This window comes from Tenrec ecaudatus, chromosome 10, assembly GCF_050624435.1.
Source record: "Tenrec ecaudatus isolate mTenEca1 chromosome 10, mTenEca1.hap1, whole genome shotgun sequence".
NCBI classification, from domain to species: Eukaryota; Metazoa; Chordata; class Mammalia; order Afrosoricida; family Tenrecidae; genus Tenrec; species Tenrec ecaudatus.
This window is the reverse complement of record NC_134539.1, coordinates 53,334,223-53,352,852: the sequence shown is the minus strand read 5'-3', so window position 1 is coordinate 53,352,852 and position 18,630 is coordinate 53,334,223. Positions and strand designations below refer to the sequence as shown.

General features: G+C 44.9%; 1 protein-coding gene across 1 annotated transcript in view; it reads right to left on the bottom strand.

The window, feature by feature from the left end:
* Positions 1–18,630, bottom strand: part of PAPPA (pappalysin 1) — a 281,949-nt gene that overhangs the window by 6,698 nt on the left and 256,621 nt on the right. The gene's annotated exons all lie outside the window — the stretch shown is intronic.

Genomic DNA, 18,630 nt, shown 5'->3' with positions numbered 1-18,630 from the left:
GGACAAGCTACTTCTCTCTGAGCCTCAGGTTCCTATCTGTAGAATGGTATGTTAGCCCCAACTTTGAACTGTGGAAAGGTACTGAGCCACCATATGGCGGAAAATTTACCTTCGAGGACTAGTGGGATCATCAAGTACCACAAAAAGTGTAGACGTATCGTTTCCAGACAGTCCTTGCTCTGTGTGGTTGTTGTGAGGTGCCAGAGACAGTCGAGCTGCCGTGGAGGGTTGTCCAGACTATAGTCTTTGCAGAGGAGCCCTGGTGTCACAGTGGGTTAAGCGTTGGGCTGCTACTCACAAGTTTGGGGCTTCAAACCCCCCAGCTGCTCTGCAGGAGAATGCCGAGTCATGGGCTCCACTCAATATTTACAATCTCCTATAAGGCAGGCACTATAGATCTAGTTGTCCTATATATCAACTCAACAGTAGCAGGTAATCTATACAGGAGCAAATTGCCAGCTCTTTCTCGATGGAGCCTCTCAAACTTTTGCTCACTCTAGTGCCACCGAGGCGATGCTGACTCAGAGCAACCCGATAGGACAGGACAGAATGGCGCTGTAAGTTTCCGAGACGGGATCTGTCCTTTACAGAAGTAGAAATTGCTGTCTTTCTCCCACGGAGCAGCTGGTTGTTTTGAACTGCTAAGCCGCCAATCTTTCGGGCAGCTGAGCTCCTAATGGTGGATTCTGGAGGGATACTGTAACTTCAGGCCTCCCGCAGGGTGCTGATATGACATGCCACCTTGCTGCTGAGCAAAGAGTTTCAGCCTCATCTTGCACAAAGCCTGTATGTGGACTAGTCCCCTACTGAAAATCCCAGGGTCTAGGAGGCGGTCTGCGTTTGCTTAAGATGCGCTTTGCTTATTTTCCTTACTGCCGCCCCAAATCAAACGTGCCAGGACGCAATTAAAACGTGATAGTAAAAAAATAATATATTTTTTCCTTAAAAGGGAGGGACCCGAGCCCTAGTCTATCCCATACGTGCTCGGTGACCTTGGGCCAGTTTTCCTTTCCAGAAGCGGAGAGGAAGAGCCGAGCACAGCAGCGGAAGATCTCTCTTCCCAAAGTCTTTCCTTGAGTCCCAGCCCGTGCTAACGCAAAGCGATTTCACCTCATTGCATCATGGCATTTGCATACAAGTCTCCCCAGAGGGTCCCCATCTGCGCAGATGGGTTTAATGACCTCATTCGCCTCCTGCCTGGGCAGGGGATCCAAGTGCTCACCAAGTCTCCGTGAGGAGCTTTGTCTCTCGTGCACGTGGGGCTTCATTCTCCGTGAGCTAACTCCGTTTTCCCGGCTTCTTTGTCTTGTCTCCCTCAGCCCCACCATCCCTCCCTCCCTCCCTCCCTCCCTCTTTGCTGTGATTTTGCAATAACTGAAAATATGAGCTCAAACATCAGGACGATTTCATGTAAGTCGCCGCCTTGAGCTGTGACCTTGGGCATGTGACAATTTATCAGAGCCTCAGTTGACTCATTGGCGGGAAGGATGATTGTGTCTACTTCCTGAGGTTGTTAAGGGAGTTACTGAGATAAATCACTTTTTATACAGGGCTTGAGATATGCTAAGTGCTTGATTATATCCATGTACATACTCAGGCATGTATCTACATAGCATCGATCCCTCTGTCCCTCGTTCTACGGATCTAATCTCCAATTCTTTGTTTTCTCGGGCCTCCCACCAATTCTGTGGCTAATGACTTAGGGACAGTGTTGGTCTTCTTCCTTGCCCTGTCCGCAGCGCCTGCGCCCTAGACGGAATACATTTCTATTCCTAGCTCTCTCTCTTCTCATTTGTCTCTTCCTTTGTTCTAGAACCTGGCTAACACACATTTGTTATTCTTTCCAGGTTAAGGTAATAGATGAGGCTGAAGTTCACATGTGGACCTTTTCCATTCGGTTTAAAACGACTACTGTTGGCTGTTTCCTTACCAAATATTTACTTTCTGTAATCTCCATTGAAAATAGTCTCCCCCCCAACTTTTCATCTCTAGGAGACACACCGCACAGTAGAGTTGGAAGAGACACAGAGGAAAAGCCCTCCAGTTTCAGGGGTGGAGGAGAGACACTGAAGGTAGAGTCCACATCCAAACAACCGAGAGACAACGGGGAAGGAGCGGAGCGCTAGGGGAGTCCAAACCCCTGGGGGCATCCTCGCTTGCCGCGTATTTGTTGAGGGACTTTGAGAAAACCCCTTCATTGCCACAGCCCTCAGTTTCTACGTCTATAAAATCTGTAAGGTTAAAAACAAAAATTGGATATCATGTAGTACAAGAAGCAAGCTAGAAGAACCAGAGGGAAGCCCCCGGCACTAACATCTAGGGGCTGCTCAGAGCTCGTGTGCTGAATCTCCATTCCTCCAGGACCCACATTCCACCGTCAGTGACACCTTCCCTGCCCATCCTGCCCTCTCCCCCACCTGGCTCACCTTGGACAAGGTCTGTGTCCTCAACTCACTCCTCCTGTGATCTCCCCCATCGCTTGCCCCTACTCACATTCTAACTAGGATTCAAGTGATCCAGTCACTTCGAAGGATGTCTCTATCCTTCTCTCCGTTAGCACTTTCCCATCGGGCTCTGAGAGCCATTAGGGACAGTTTTACATCTGATGTGTCTCTTGTATTTCCTGCTGCCTCTCATGCCAATAGCAGTTTGCTCGCATCCCCTGGTGCAATAAAATCCAATCTGCCGCAAGTTCAAGGCCTTGCAAGGTCTTAGAATTCACCTGGTTTCTCTTTGCCCCTCGTCCTCTGTGGCTTTTTATTTCAAACCCACCCCCAGTTCTTCAAAGGCTTCAGGTGATTTATTTTTTTAAGTTTCTACCTCTGACTATTGTTGTAAGCCTCGCCCGAGAATCCCTCAGCAGCCATCCAGAGATGGCGTCATTAACGGTAGTTCATCTCACAGCCTTCGATCTCTTTGCCCTGCTGCTTCAGCATTGCTGGGAATCTTCTGAGTAGTGACCATGTCTGTGGTTGAACACGGTATTCCCTGAACTCATGTTTTTACCACATATAGTAAGTCTTCAGTGGCTTCAGGAATGGATGAACAAATGAACGCATGGAAATATCAACAAGATGTATGTCTGGCAGCCTCTGCTCCTGCGTGGACTGGCAAGCTGGTTTTACACACAGTGCTTTCCTTTGCTGGGATTCCGTTTCCCCATCTGCACATTAGAATTGAGCTAATGGGCTCTAATTTCCCATTGGCAGGGCATTCCTCTCCGTCTGAGCAGGGAGAGGACAATTCCTCGTCCAGGGAGGAATGACAAATGGGGACGTCCCTCTATAAACCCTGCCTTGCCTGATCTCTCCCTCTGTCTTTTCGGAAGCCACAAGCTGTCAGGCCCCTGGCACCCGTTAGCTTCTCAAACCAGTGGAACCATTCAGGCTATGATGGCTTTAGGTGACAATTCTTCCCTCTCTAGGTTGGCCCAGGCAGTGGTCACCCAACCCCACCCCCTAAATGTCACTGAGGAACGAAGGGAAAGAAACTGAATCAGAGGACTACAGAGTTTAGACGTTTACCACCGCTGGGGGCTTGCTGATGTACACATTGGGCGCTAACAGAAAAGCCAGCAGTTCAAACCACTAACCGCCCCCACTGTCCCCATAAAGATTTACAGCCTCAGATTTCCAACAGGGCAGTTCTTCTCTGCCCGATAGGGTACTTATGAGTCATAATTGACTCAATGGAAGTGAGTGTGTGTATGTTCGTTTTGGATTTCAGAAGGTTTGGTCTGAGCCAGCAGGTCTAGTGGCCTCCTGGTTTCCACTACCTGTTTGTAACCACAGCCACATTGACTGAGCTCTTGCTAGGCACGTGTGGGCCCAGGTTCAGTACCGGGCTCAACAAGTGAAATGAACTGCTTCCCTTTCAGCAAGCCCATAGAACCTTGTGGTCCTATGTTTTGTCTGTAAGATGAAGGGCTTGCTAAAGATCTTCTGGGTTTCTCAGGAGGAATCAGTGAAAACCGTGTCATCTACAACCCAGCTTGCATGGCGCCTGGCACAGAAGAGATCCATGGTGGCTTCCCCCTCCTACCCTCCGCCATATCACCTCCCTGAAAACTCCGCTGGGGAGACCATGTTGAGACCTCCCCTCATCACAGGTTTCCCTGCCGATCCAGGGACGAAACCTGGGAGGAGAAGGGGGAGTTCACCAGCTCCATCCACGTTGCCAGGTGTCCCTTGGTCAGACCTGGAAGAGGTTGTGGTGTAGCCTATTCACTCAAGTTCAGAGTCATGAATACCTCCCCCCCACATCCCCCACGAACCTTTCCTGATGGCTTTCCCAATAACCAGAGGATTTCCACATAGATCTCTGACACCATACAACCTTGTGGAAGCTATTGCTATTAGTCACCAGGTTTGCTAATGAGAAAATAGAGGCGTCTTGATGTCTAAGGCGAAAGCAAACTTCCCCAGTGCCTTACTACTAATTAGTAAGTAGAGAATACAGGATTTCATCGATCGCTAAAGACTGGGAGCCCTTCAGCAGGTAAGAACAAGAAAAAGACATTTTCTTTACCATACGGTAAAATGAAATGTCTTGCCTTTTTTAAACGCCATTGTCCTTTATTCCACGATTACGTGTCAGGCACTCAAATAAACACAACGTGTGTTTCCACACTCGTTCCTACAACAACACTCATGTTAGAGCTCAGAGGACACTAAGATGCAAGGCGGTGAGTCTTGGGGCTCGCAAGTGGCCTGGGAGGCACACAAGACTGCAGCCACCAGGAGGTGCCGTCCTTCAAGGAGGCAAGCGGGGTCTCCTGGTCACAGGACACAGAGTCGTGCAGAGAAGAGTTGCCCACAATTAAAGTAAATGCTCTCAGCTTGATGATCAGACTCCCTGACTCTCCATGAAGCTGCACACTTTCTTCCTCAAAAAGCCTTGCAAGGAAACCTACCACCCACAGCATGAGCATCGTGGTGGCCAGTTTGCATTTGGGAATTCCCAGCACCCTGTGGCTGTGATGTCCCATCAAACGGCTTGACCACCTGTTCTGGGATTCTGTCAACAAGCGTGGGCCAGTGACTAAAAACTGGGGCTCTCCCCCTTTTCTTTCTGTGCTGGAAATAGTGCTCCGGCACGTCAGTTTTTCTTGCTGGATGAGCTACCCAGAGTTAACCCCTCCATCCACAGAGAGGCTCGGGAATGCAACCATGGGAAAAGCATGGCCACAAGACCTGGGCTGCAGCCTGCGGCCGAGGCTGAGAGACAGACAGAGGCTGGATTCTGAATCAAACACAAAGTTCCAGCAGGAGAAGCAAGAGGCATCCGATGCTAATGGTCAAAAGCCTTTGGTCCCTGCCAGTTGTGAGACTTCAGGCAAGTCGTTTCACTTTCTAAGTCTCAGGGTGTTTTTGTTTTTAATCTTATATTAAAGATTGTACTTAACTAAATTAATTCATGGGGAAACTCAGGAAATATGATATCACAACCAGTTCAAAAGGCATCTGAACACTTCAGAAAGGATGAATCAAATTTCCAAAGGGGTTTGAAATGAGTCAGTAGGCACAGGTGATAGTAAATAGCCTTCTACTGGACCCCATTTGTCTTTCTACAGGAAAATTATTACCATTCCTGTCAGCATTCTAAACATTAACTTCTAGTTCTATTTTGAAGACCCTTGCCCTCGAGCCTACCCCAGCTCCTGGCGACCTCTTGCATGGCTGATCGGGACTGGGCTCCTTTGGATCTGAGCAGGCTTGAACTGCCTACTCCTTGGATTGCACCACTGCCACCTGGAGACTCCTACCAGTTTGATGTTGTAGTTGACTTCCGGTGACAGAGTAGAACTCCCCAATAGGGTTTTCCCAGCTGTCATCTCTATGAGAGCAGATCACCAGGCCATTTTCCTACTGGATGGGTTTGAACAACCAACCTTTGAGGTAGTCCAGCATTTAACTATGGCCAACTACTAAGACTCCTTATCCAAGCTCTATAGAGTGGTAAAATAGCAGTGTCAAAGACAAATAGAAACCGATTCTCCTGGGTGGAAGCGTTAGCCAGGGAAGCCACATAACTGTGCAAGCTAGTATCATTTCTCCTGAGGAAATTATTTTGAGGCCTTACTGATTTGGGACACCCTTTTGAGTATCGTGAAATTGTACAATTAATACTAAAATACTACACTGCTACCTCATGATAAATTTTAATCTACTGTGTATATTTAGGCAATAATGTTTAAAAGTTCTGATCTATAGGGCTCGTACATTCGTGTGTGCACAAGTACACAACCCGAAGCACTACATCATAGACAACAGACTGTTCAAGGGGGAACGGGTGGACAGCATGCATTTTCTAAATGACCACCGTCAGGCGGAGCCTGAGATGATGAATGGTTAAATAACTCAGGGGTGGTTTGCATGGTCATTGTGTCACCTTTTGAGTAGCAAGTTAACAAAGCAGAGCATGGTGATCTTCCCCTGAAAAGTGCCAGGTAGTATCTGTTTTAAACTTTGCCAGCCTGAAGGTCTCAGTCACAATTACCCATACAATATGTAAATGAGTGGAGTCTCCGGGTCTTACCAGAGTTGGTCGGAAGATTTCATCAAAGAAGGTAGATGAAAGATAGATGTCATGTAAGACAAGCTCTTTCTTTGAGACTGAGCCCCAAAGATGCCTGGCACAGAATGTGGAGTAAAAGCATCCACACAGAGGCTTATTAAATGTAGACAAAGAGGTAACGGAGAGATAAGCACTGGCCTAGATGAGAAACAGACCCCAGCAGGGTTTGAGTCATTGTTCTGTTATTGCCTTTGAGGATGATATCAGACAATGTCTGTTTTATTGACTTCAGTTTCTCTGTCTCTAAAATGGAATAATCATCTTATCACAGGAAATATTTCAGATAATATGCAAAATGCTTAGCATGTGGCATTCATATGCGCTTAATGTTCAGTGGATTCTGCTGCTGGTGGTGATGTTAGTTAGTCATGACAGTGTTGCCGATGATGATGTTGGCCAGGTGATAATGTGATAGTGGTGAATTATTATTTTGGGCTAGAAGGGTCTGACTCCTCATAGGACAAAATTAAAATGGGGGCCTACTTTTTCCACAAGAAAAAAATCTGCACTGCACCCCAAATTAAAGGAGTCACAGCATTCCAGAAGCCATTGAGGTTTGGACCAGGGAGAGTGGGACTAGCCTATAGTTGGACCTGTGGTGTGTCTTACTGAGCCTTTATGCACACTGCAGGTCGCACATCTCTCCTAGGAAGCCTCTGGGATGCCCTGGGTTGGCTAAATGTCTTAAACTCTCAATTCCCCATTGTCCTCTGACTTGACTTGTGAACGTCCCAGGTCTTGCTCATCCCTCCTGCTCCTTGCCCCTTCCTCCCCTTGCACTGTATCTTAGCAACACTCCACAAATTACTATTCCCCTAATATTCTTCCTCAAGCCTGGGCTTTCTAAAAGTCTGTGCCCTCTGTAGGAATATTGTCTCCTCTCTCCTCACCCAGGTTTCCCTGTATTTCTTTCACCTGGATAAGCCACTCTTTGGATCTCATCTTTAACGCTGCCTTCTGAAAGCAGTCTCACTAACCCTCATCACTTGCTGTTTCCCCATTAGCATTCACTGTACTCTACATGTCAGACAACGAATCCACAAGACGTGAAATCAGTGTGGTTAAAACTGAACGCACCATGATCATGACCTAGCATCAGCTCTATCACATTGCAGGTGCTACCCCACACACTCATTCAGCAAGTAGTATTGAGCACCTACTAGAGACAGTTTGGAACTTGCAATAGATACATCAGTGGCCCAAACAGATTCACGTTCTTGTCTTCAAGAAATTTGCATTGAGTAAAATGGGGCAGCACACTTGGCCACTGCGGAATAAACAATAAGTGCCTCATATGGTAGATATCAAGGTATTAAGTGCTATGGAAGGACGAAGAAAATGGAAGTGAGCATGCGGGAGATCAACGTGCTCAATAAGATGAGGATGCATGAACAAAGGCATGGAGGGGGTGAGGAAGTGAGTCATTGGATAAGTAGAAATGAGTAGTCCAGGCTAAAGGACTAGCCAGTGACAATGCCGTCAGAGAGGCAGATGCTTGGCCTAAGCAAAGGAATTGCAGGAGTTCCAAGGTGACCAGAGTTGAGGGAACAGGACTAGTGGGGAATGAAGTCGGAGCGGTCATGGGGTTAAGAAGATGGGGCAGGTTCTTGCATGCCATGGGAATTACTTAGTTTTTACTCTAAGTAAAATGGGAAGCACTTCAGGCCTGCAGAATGGTCTGATAGGATCAGACTTACTTTGAACAACCATTCTGGCTGTTGGGTTTCACATCCCTAGTTCTATGAACTACCAACCAATTATTTGTCAGTATAAGCCATGGTCTACTCTACTGGTCTCCATCCAATGACTTTGGTTAGCTTCATATCGTTATCGAAGTAATCATTTCTTTAGATCAATGGGCTACATATTGGATCAATTTTGCAAGTAAATGGGGCAGCACTACATTTAGCAAATTAAGGATGGCCAGCAATTAGGTATGCCATGCTCTGCTGCATGCTACTGGGATTAACCTCTTCTCATTCTCAGCTGGTTTTAGCTCTAACGAGCTTTCAAATTTCTGCTCAATATCCATCTTAGTCAGGAAACCATGTAGAGTCCTTAGACATGAGCTAATACAAATACCAAGAGATAAAAACCCAAGGTGAAGCTGGCCTGCCTAAGGTCACAGAGCTAATAAGTCTCAGAGCAGAGACTTACCCCAACTCCCCAGACATCTTCCAGAATCAGCTCTTGGCAGCTGCCTGAAATGACCATAACTAATGTTCCAGGCCACCACACCTTAGAAAGCCTTGGTATGTTGACTATGCTAAGGTTGTCCCCCTCCTCCCGCACATGCCTGCTTAGAATGATCCCAAATGTAAATTGATTTGGGGGATTGTTGTTATGAAGAAGGACTCTCAGAGAAACTGCTCTGGAAATCCGCTCTGTATTCGAGGCTTCTCAAGGCTCCAACAGGAAAATAATAAACTGACATCCGGAGAAGCTGAGTCCTGCCCCTTCCTGTCTGCCTCACCCTGCAGACGGGTGTCTGCTGGGAAACTGGACACCTTTGCCAGACAGTGTTTCCTGCACTGTCTTGTTCTTGTCTGCCAAGTGAGCCCAGGTCACCCCAAGAGGCAGATGTGGGGAGCAGCTGCTGTGAGTACAGACATACAAGGGGAGGAAGAATGGAGCGAGCAGACAGACTTCATTCTGGGCCAAGGGGCTGGGAGGCCCCCACCTTGGGGCCTATTAAGAGATTTAGGTGGATAGTTGGCAGGATGGAAGTCGGGGAGAAGGTGCTGCGAGCTTGCCCCCGAGCCTGAAGTTCACCCCCATGGCTCCATTCCAGGAGGTCTACCGAGCAAAGTGCTCATCCATCAGATGAAGGGCAAGCTACAAGCCAGTGGAACGAGAGGTTCAGAGCAGTGGTGAGAGGAAGATACTCTGTGGTGTGGACTCACTCAGCTCTCCCACTTTTGGTCAGGTGACCTTAACCCTTCGGAGCCTCGGCTTTATCACCTAAACGCTGAAGACAAAACTCACCACCACCACAGAGCAACTGGGCCCACTCAATGAAAGGACACATGTGAAAGCAGTTAGCACGATGCTTGGCAAACAGCAAGCCCTCAATAAATGTTTGCTACCATTACTTGTTTGAAGTCAAGAATTCCTGAATCCCACACTGCTGGCTCTTCTGGTGAGAGGCTTCCACCTCTTCTAGCCGCGATTTTCTACTTCAGTGAGTGGTTCGGGGTCAAAATGACCAGTATACCCCTCACTCCCTTTCCATAGCCCAGCACATACTGAGCACTCAAATAATAGAATTTAGGAAGGTGTTTAAGGTAAATAGTATAGGCAGGTTTCTGAGTTCCAGTCTGGGATCTTCTGCTTAGGAGCATAAATTTTTTTAATTCCATCTGATTGAGGCCAAGGGTGTAAGTGGGAGCTAAACAAGTTCACTAGATAAGGGCAGAGGCATGAGAGGAAAGAAGTCAGCTGCCAGGCCCTTTCCTATCCTGAGAGGGTTCCTACTGTGGCAGCTGGGCACAGAATACCAGCCTGTCTCACACTCTGTGCATTCCCAGAGGAAACTCCTGAAGGGCTGCCGGGAATGTCAGGGATGACTGGGTCCAGCGGGGAGCTGCACCAACAATCTAGCCTTCATTAGCACCCACTTTCAGCTTTGCCAAGGAGAGGGGTCCCCCACTCAAGGTTCCTCGGAAGTCTGGGCTCACAATGAAATGCTTTCAACCAGAACTGAGGGCCATGCCCAGGCGTGTAGAGGACAAGGTCTTATCACCCAAATGTTCACTTCTGAGACTCAGCTTCATGCAGGAGAAAGAGCTGGCCTCTGGAGGCAGACAGGACAAGGTTCATGTTGGGGGCTTAGCCATACTAGTCAGAGGAATTCTGATTTCCTGTCCAACCGGGATAATGATAAGAACCTGTTGTCAGGGTTGATATGAGTTGGAATTGACTCAATGGCATTTGGCCCTGGTTGACATGAGATTAAGTTTTTCAAAATAGGAGTCCGGGTGTCCGGTACAGGGGCTCATCCATACTAGCTCATTTACAGGTATCTTGTAGTATTGTCTGTTTACTCCATAGAAGCCAAACAAAACTCATATCATTTAGTACCTCTTATAAAACAGTCTACTGCACAAAGAAGTTGAATGTCTACAAGAAACAGTAGAACATTTTCAAGAAGTTAGAGTTTACTTAGAAGTGGAACTGGGAAACCTAAGTGGCCGGAAGCATGATTTTACTTTGAGACACTTTCAGTCTCCAAAAGGATTTGAAACCCCTTTCTTATCCAATAATCAGACTCCTAAAAATCTCCTATGCGAGGAACTCCCGAACACGTGGGACAGCTGAGGGAGGACAGCAAAGCCACGCCTGCCTGATGGGAAAACATTAAAACCCATTGCTGTGGAATTGGTTCTGACTCCTAGTGGGTCTACAGGACAAAGGAGAACTGCCGCCACTGGATTCCCATGGCTGCTAGCTTTAAAGTAACAGACGGCCACATCTCTCCCACAGAGTGGCTGGCTGGGGCATCCAAGCTGCTGACCTTCTGAGCACACGACTGACCACCGTGCCCCCCCCCCCAAGGCTCCTTTGAGAGGCCTTTCGAGTCTCTAATTTGTATTTCATATGCAGTTAGAACAGGCTTTCTCCATTCTGCCCCAGTCACCGTCCATGTTCACCAGGAAAACTTCAATATCAATGCCATTCCCTCAATGCTCTAGCTGCTGTTAACACTGTTCTCCATGGGAGCCTACACACTTCTCCCATCGTCTTTACTTAGAGGTCAGTAAAAGCACGGTGATACCTTCGCTGCTGCTTATCAGGCTCCATCATCCACTGCAAGTTTCACAAAGGGGTCCCCATGTCTGTCTGGCACAGTCTTACGCACTAAACACACATCTCATTGGATGACGGAAGCGTATGTGATCACCTCCATTCTGCTGGCTCAAGCAGCTGAAAAGAGCAGCAGTCGAAAGTGGGAGAAAGGAAGTCTAACACTAAAAGTCAGCATTGCATTTTGAATGCAAATGGAAAATAAAACTAAAGACAACACCTTAAAACCAACAACAACAACAAAGAGTCCCTCAATGGAGCGTTGCCAGATACCTCAGGGCTCTAAAGTCAGAAATTCATCCAGGACAGGAAGATAAAAACAAAACAATGACTTGGAATTAATAACAAAATAATTACATATGTATACACGTACACACAGGGGGCTTCAAACGGTTCCTAAAAAAATAGAATGAAAAGTTTCCTGCCCGCCCCCAAGAACTTAAAACTCTCTCTCAGACACATACACACGCCCTCATCTGACTGTATAATAACTTGGAATCTGCACCTGGAATTCAGTCTCATGACTTCATATCCCGACCATGCACTCTGTAGAAATAAGGATCCATTTAAAAATGTTTCTCAGTAAGTCCGTTTTCTGAATGCTTTGCTACACAACTTATTTATAGCATGCAGGGAAATAATTTCAATCAGAGCTGCCCTTGTTCTAACCGGTGGTGTCAGGTAAACAAAGTGTCACAATTCTACGTGAACTTCTGTTTAAAACATAGACTTCAATGTCCATTCACTTTCAAAAGATACCTGACTCCCGTGCAGTAACATAGTAATGCTGAATTATCCAGTACCTTAAAAATGCTCACCCCCTTTATCCTCGTCATTTCAATTCTAAGAATCAACTATAAAAGAATAAGTGGAACTATAGAAGTATTTATGGAGGAAGATGTTGATGAGTAACATTATTTATAATTGTGATAAACTGAAATAATGTAAAAGTTACAAATACAGCGGGACCTGCATGCTTTCATAAATTATCATACATCACAGGTACATAACTAACAATAATGTAGCAAAAAATACACCTTAAAAGTTTCTAGTAATATCAGAATATTCTGATATCAGGTATCCTGTGCTAAAAGAACAAGCCACCACTTGTCTATCAGTTAGTGGCACTTTGGTGGCTTGTATGTTGCTATAATGCTGGAAGGTTTGCCACTGGTGTCTCACTTAACAATAGCATCAGCCATGATGGACAGGTTTTAGCAGAGTTTCCAGAGTAAGGTGGGAGGGCAGCGATTTACTCACTGAAAATTTGAAAAGTGTTATGCATGGTAAAAAACCTTATGAATCGCAGCAGAATATTGAATTAAAATGCTGGAGGTGAGCTCCTCAGAGGGGAAAGCATTCATTACAATTGGGGAAGAGCTGCCTCCTCCGGGTGGAGTTGACCTGAATTTTGTGCAGGCGGAAAGCTTTCGGGACTTCCATGACCCAAGAAGGGAAGAAACGAGCACAAACATGCAATAAAACAGACTGTACAAAGTATACAGCTAGGAAAATTGGCAATCATGAAACTGAAAATGGAATGCCGGAAGACTGGTACTCTCATACTGATGGGTTGAAATGGATTTGTATTAGCCATTTTAAATCAACACAATCATATTATCTACTAAGCCGGGAATGACGAAAGGAACAGCATCACATTCATTACCACAAAGATAATTTCAAGATCATTCTGAATCACAACACTAACAGTGATAGGATAATATCTATACACCAACAAGCAAGACTAGTTAAATGACTATTATTCAAATCTGTGCACCAAGCACTAAGACCAAAGATGAAAACATTGGAGGTATTCACAAACGTCTGTAGTCTGACCCTGATGAAACAGGCAATCCAGATGCCTTCATAATGGCTGGTGATGAGATGTGAATGTCAAAAACCAATATAGAGGATCAGCAGTTGAAAAATAGAGTCTTGGTGACAGAAGAAATGCTGCAAGTCACATGATAGAATTTTGCAAAACCAACCATCTAATTCATTGGCAATACCTTGTCTCAACAGCATGAACAGCGGCTATACACATGGACCTTGCCAGATGAAATATACAGAAATCAAAGAAATGATGAAGAAGTTCAAAGTCATCAGTCAGAACATAACCAGGGAATAATCGCCAAAACAGATAATCAGTTTCTCATGCAGGTGCACCTTTAAGTTGGAGAAAAGTTTTAGAGTTCATGAGAGCCCCAGTATGACCTTGAGTATTTCCCACATGAACTAAGGGGTCATTTCAAGAATAGATTTGACACACAACACCAGTTAAAGAGATGACTGATGGAGTGACATGAAGGACCTGAAACACAAAGCAAAGGATCATTAAATAAAAAAATAAAAGCGTAAAATGGATGTCAGAATAAATTCTGAAACTTGTTTTCGACTGTAGAGTAGCTAAAGTGAATGGAAGAAGTAAAGAACTGAATAGAAGATTCCAATGGGCAGCTTGGGAAAGCAAAGTAAAGCAGTATCATGAAATCTATGAAGACTTGGAGTTAGAAAACATTCATTATTTATCAAGCTAAAAATATAAACAAGAAAAATTCAGACCTTGAGTTGTAATACTGAGGTACCCTATGAACAAAATATTTAATGATTCAGGAAGGATCAAATGAAGATGGAAAGAACACACAGTCACTTTACTAAAAATAATTGGTCAGTGTTCAACTCTTTCAGGATTTAGCATATGATCAAAAACTAATAGTATTTATGGACAAAGTCCAAGCTGCACTAAGGGCATTGGTGTAAAAAAAGAGGGATGGGTTTTCCTGGAATTGATGAAATACCAATCAAACTGTTTTAACAAACTGATAAAGTGCTGGAAGCACTCACTTATTTACGCCAGTCAACAGAATAGGAATAGTTCATTATTTGTGCCCATTACAGAGAGAGATTATCCAACAGATTGTGGAAATTATCAAGCAATATCATTAATATCACATGCAAGTAAAATTTTGCTAAAGGTAAATGAAATATAATTAGAGTTGAACACTGTCTGGATCAGTTAAAAAGCCAAGTCAAATTCAGAAGAGGATCCGAGACAAGAGATATATATGATTACTGATGTCAGATGGATTTTGAACCCCAAAAAGAAAATACTAAAAAAGATGTTAATCTGTGTGTATTGACTGTGAAATGGTATTTGACTGTAAGGCTCATAAGAAACCATAGATTACATCACAAAGAATGTTTTTCACAACACCAATTGTACTGACGCACAAAGTCGACACCGATCAAGAGGCAGTTGTTTAGAAAGAACAAGGAGGCAATGCATGGTTTAAAATCAGAGCCTTTCAGGAGGAGGAGAGAGTGGAGCACAGCCTGGCTCACCAGGCCATGAGGATGATGTTCCTGATTGGAGCAGCCAGTCCACAGAGAGGACAACATGGCTGGCCCCACTATGGGGCATGATGCCCCTCACTGACCCATGGCCCTACAGGGGACAGCACCAGAGAGACAGTGTGGGAACTGCACCTGACCTGATCCCACCACACGAGGCAAAGCGCTGGGGGAGTGCAGCAGAACAGTGGGGGGAATGGGGCGGCGGGGTCCCCAGGGAATGCTGGGGGTAGACTTTGGGGCCAGGGCGTGGTGCCCCAACAGACTGGACTGGGAAACACTCCTAAGGGCCAACGAATGATCCTTGAACTGACAAGCTTTTCTTTCTTGATGTGTTTTTTTGTTCTTTGTCAGGGGTTTGTTGTTTTGTTGTATACTGTTAATTTGTTTTCCTCTGTCTTGTTTTTGTGCATGTTATTATCGCCACAGGTCTGTCTAAATAAGATGGGCTGGATGAACTATCTGGAGGAAAAACAACGGGACCGACAGTTCCCGGGGGACTTGGGATAGAGGGAGGTGGGGGCTAAGGAAGTGGTGTTAACAAACCCAGGGACCAGGGAACAACATGGGATCCGAATTGGTGGGGAGGGGGAGTGGCAGGCCTGATAGGGAATGACCAAGTGTAAGGTAACGTAAAGAAGAGGTATAGTTGTAACCCAGGTGGGGACTGAGCATGATAGTGGGGCAGGAGGAAAGTCAAGGGAAATAGAGGAAAGAGCTAGGAGACAAAGGGCATTTATAGAGGTCTAGACAAAGACATGTACATGCAAATATATATATGAGGATGGGGAAATAGTTCTATGTGCCTATACTTATAGGTTTAGTATTAAGGTGGCGGAAGGACCTTGGGCCTCTACTCAAGCACTCCCTCGATGCATGAATACTTTCTTCTATTAAATTGGCATTCTATGATGCTCACCCTCCCGACACAACTGCTGAAGCCAAAGGGGGTGAAAAAGCAAATGTGGTAAAGAAAGCTGATGGTGCCCGGCTATCAAAAGAGACAGTGTCTGGGGTCTTAAAGGCTTGAAGATAAACAAGCGGCCATCTAGCTCAGAAGCAACAAAGCCCACATGGAAGAAGCATACCAGCCTGTATGATCACGTGGTTCTGAAGGGATCAGCTATCAGACATCAAAGAACAAAAAATCTTATCATTGGGTGCACACCTCCATGATACGATCGCTGAGGACAATAAGCAAATGTGGCGAAGAAAGCTGATGGTGCCCGTCTATCAAAAGAGATAGTGTCTGGGGTCTTAAAGGCTTGAAGGTGAACAAGCAGCCATCTAGCTCAGAAGCAACAAAGCTCACATGGAAGAAGCACACCAGCCTGTGCAATACGAGGTGTCAAAGGGATCAGGTATAAGGCATCATCAAAAAAAAATTTTACCATAGTGAATGAAGGGGGAAGTGCAGAGTGGAGACCCAAAGCCCATTTGTCAATGGAGATCCCCTCCCAGAGGGGTCTAGGGGAAGAGATGAGTCAGTCAGGGTGCGATTTAGCACCGATGAAGAATAGAGCGTTCCTACAGTTCCTAAATGCTTCCTCCCCCGCCCTACACACACACTACCATGATCCGAATTCTACCTTGCAAGCCTGGATAGAGCAAAGGTTGTTCACTGGTGCAGATAGGAGCTGGAGGCACAGGGAATCCAGGGTGGATGATACCTTCAGAACCAGGGGTGTGAGGGGTGATACTGGGAGTGTAGCTGGTGAGTGGTTTGGAAAGGGGGAACCGATTACAAGGATCTACATGTGACCTCCTCCCTGGGGGACGGACAACAGAAAAGGGGGTGAAGGGAGGCGCCAGATAGGGCAAGATATGACAAAATAATTTATAAATTATCAAGGGCTCATGAGGGAGGGGAGAGTGGGGAGGGAGGGGAAAAAGGAGGACTTGAGGCAAAAGACTTAAGTGGAGAGCAAATGATTTGAAAATGATTAGGGCAAAAAATTTACAGATGTGCTTTATACAATTGATGTATGTATATGTATGAATTGTGGTAAGAGTTGTATGAGTCCCTAATCAAATGTTAAAAAAAAACAGGTAAAAAAATAAAAGCAGATCCATCAGATCCTTTCATCACACTTTTTCACTCTGTATGTCAAGCAAATAAGCTAAAAAAAACTACACCAGGATCAGAAGTCACATTAACAACCGACAGTGTGCAGATGACACACAACCTTGATTGCTGAAAATGAAGAGGATTTTAAGCACTTCGTGATGAATATCTTACAGGCTACAGAATTCATTATGGATTACATGTCAATGTAAAATCAACAACAAAAATACCTCAAAGTAAAAATCTGCACAACCGGACCAATAAACAACATTATGATTAAGTGGAGAAAAGACTAAAGTTGTCAGAATTTAATTTTACTTAGATTCATACTCAATGCTCATGGAAGCAGCAGTCAAGAAATCAAGTAACATGTCGTGTTGGGTAAATGCAGCAAAATATCTCCTTAAAGTTTAGAGTACAGGCAACGCTTTTAGGATCAGGTGCGATGACTCCACTCATAGAATTTTCAATGACCAGATAGAGAGATGCAAAGCTCAATAATGATCCGGAGGAATGAGGAAACACTGAAGCATTAGAATAATGCTGTTGATGAAAGATATTGAGTATGTCAGAGTTTACCAAGGGAATGAATAATTTTTTTTTCCTGGAAGAAGTACAGTCAGAATTCTCCTTAGGAAGAAGGAGAGTTAGATTTCATCATACATGCTTTGGACATGTATTTGAAGGGACTGATCCCCGGAGGAGGATACCATGTTTGGCTGAGAGTCAGCGAAATAGAGAAAGACCCTCAATTAGATGGATTGACAGAATGATTACAACAATGAGCTCAAATATTGCGATCATTGAGAGATTGGCATAGAACAAGATGCTGCCAGGCAGCGTCTTGTTCTGTTATACATAAGGCTGTCTGAATCAAAACAGACGTGACAGCACCTCACAATGCAACAGCAAAGTGAACAAAGCAAAGAAAATAAGGCTCAAAACTAAAATACAGTCAATAAAAATGAATTCTGTATACATAGACATATCCACCCACACACTTACATACAGAATGAAATACACCAGGAGGAAAGCAGTGGTTATCTTTAGAGGATAATACAGTCAATGAATTATTTGGTTCACTTCTACTTTCTAGAATTTAAAAAATGTCTTTTGTTCCATACCGGGGTGAATCATAAAACTCATTAACAGAAAAGATGTTTTACTTTCTTGTATTGAAATTGAAATATATGTCTTCAATGATCTAGTCAAATAAAACACTAAGTATGCTTAGAAATTGCTGACCAGCCTCAGAAAACCCTAATATTACGACTTGTCATTCCAAAAAGCTGCTGCAATACTGCTCGTTGAGTGGGTTCCATGGATCTGGCCTGATTACACTGACATTTTAGGCGTATTTTCATATTTTTTTTCTTTTCTATTGCTGTGAAAATCTGTATTTTACAACAATAAATATCTATTTGTTATCTGTGTCACGACCTCTGCCAAGTCAACATTTTTCACGTGTATAATCATTGCCACAAATGCATCCATCATGGTGCACAACCGCCAACGATGTCCATCACCAAATCTTCCATCGCCACAAACAGAAGCTCAGTGTTTCCCAAACAATGACTTGGTCTCCTCACCTCCTACGCCTGGTAACCAGTAAAACTTTGATGTCTATACATTGCCTATTTGAGATGTTTCACCTAAGTGATATCCGAATATCTTTCAAGGGCCAACGTTCTTTTGGATGCGGCAGGATAAAGGGGCTTGGATTGGAGTGCAAGAATCTTGCTTTGCCTCCGTCTGTCACCTGCTGTGCCACCACGGACACAACCCTGCTTCCTTTCTAACCTGGGCCAGTTCCCCATCTAAAAAAGGAACGCTTG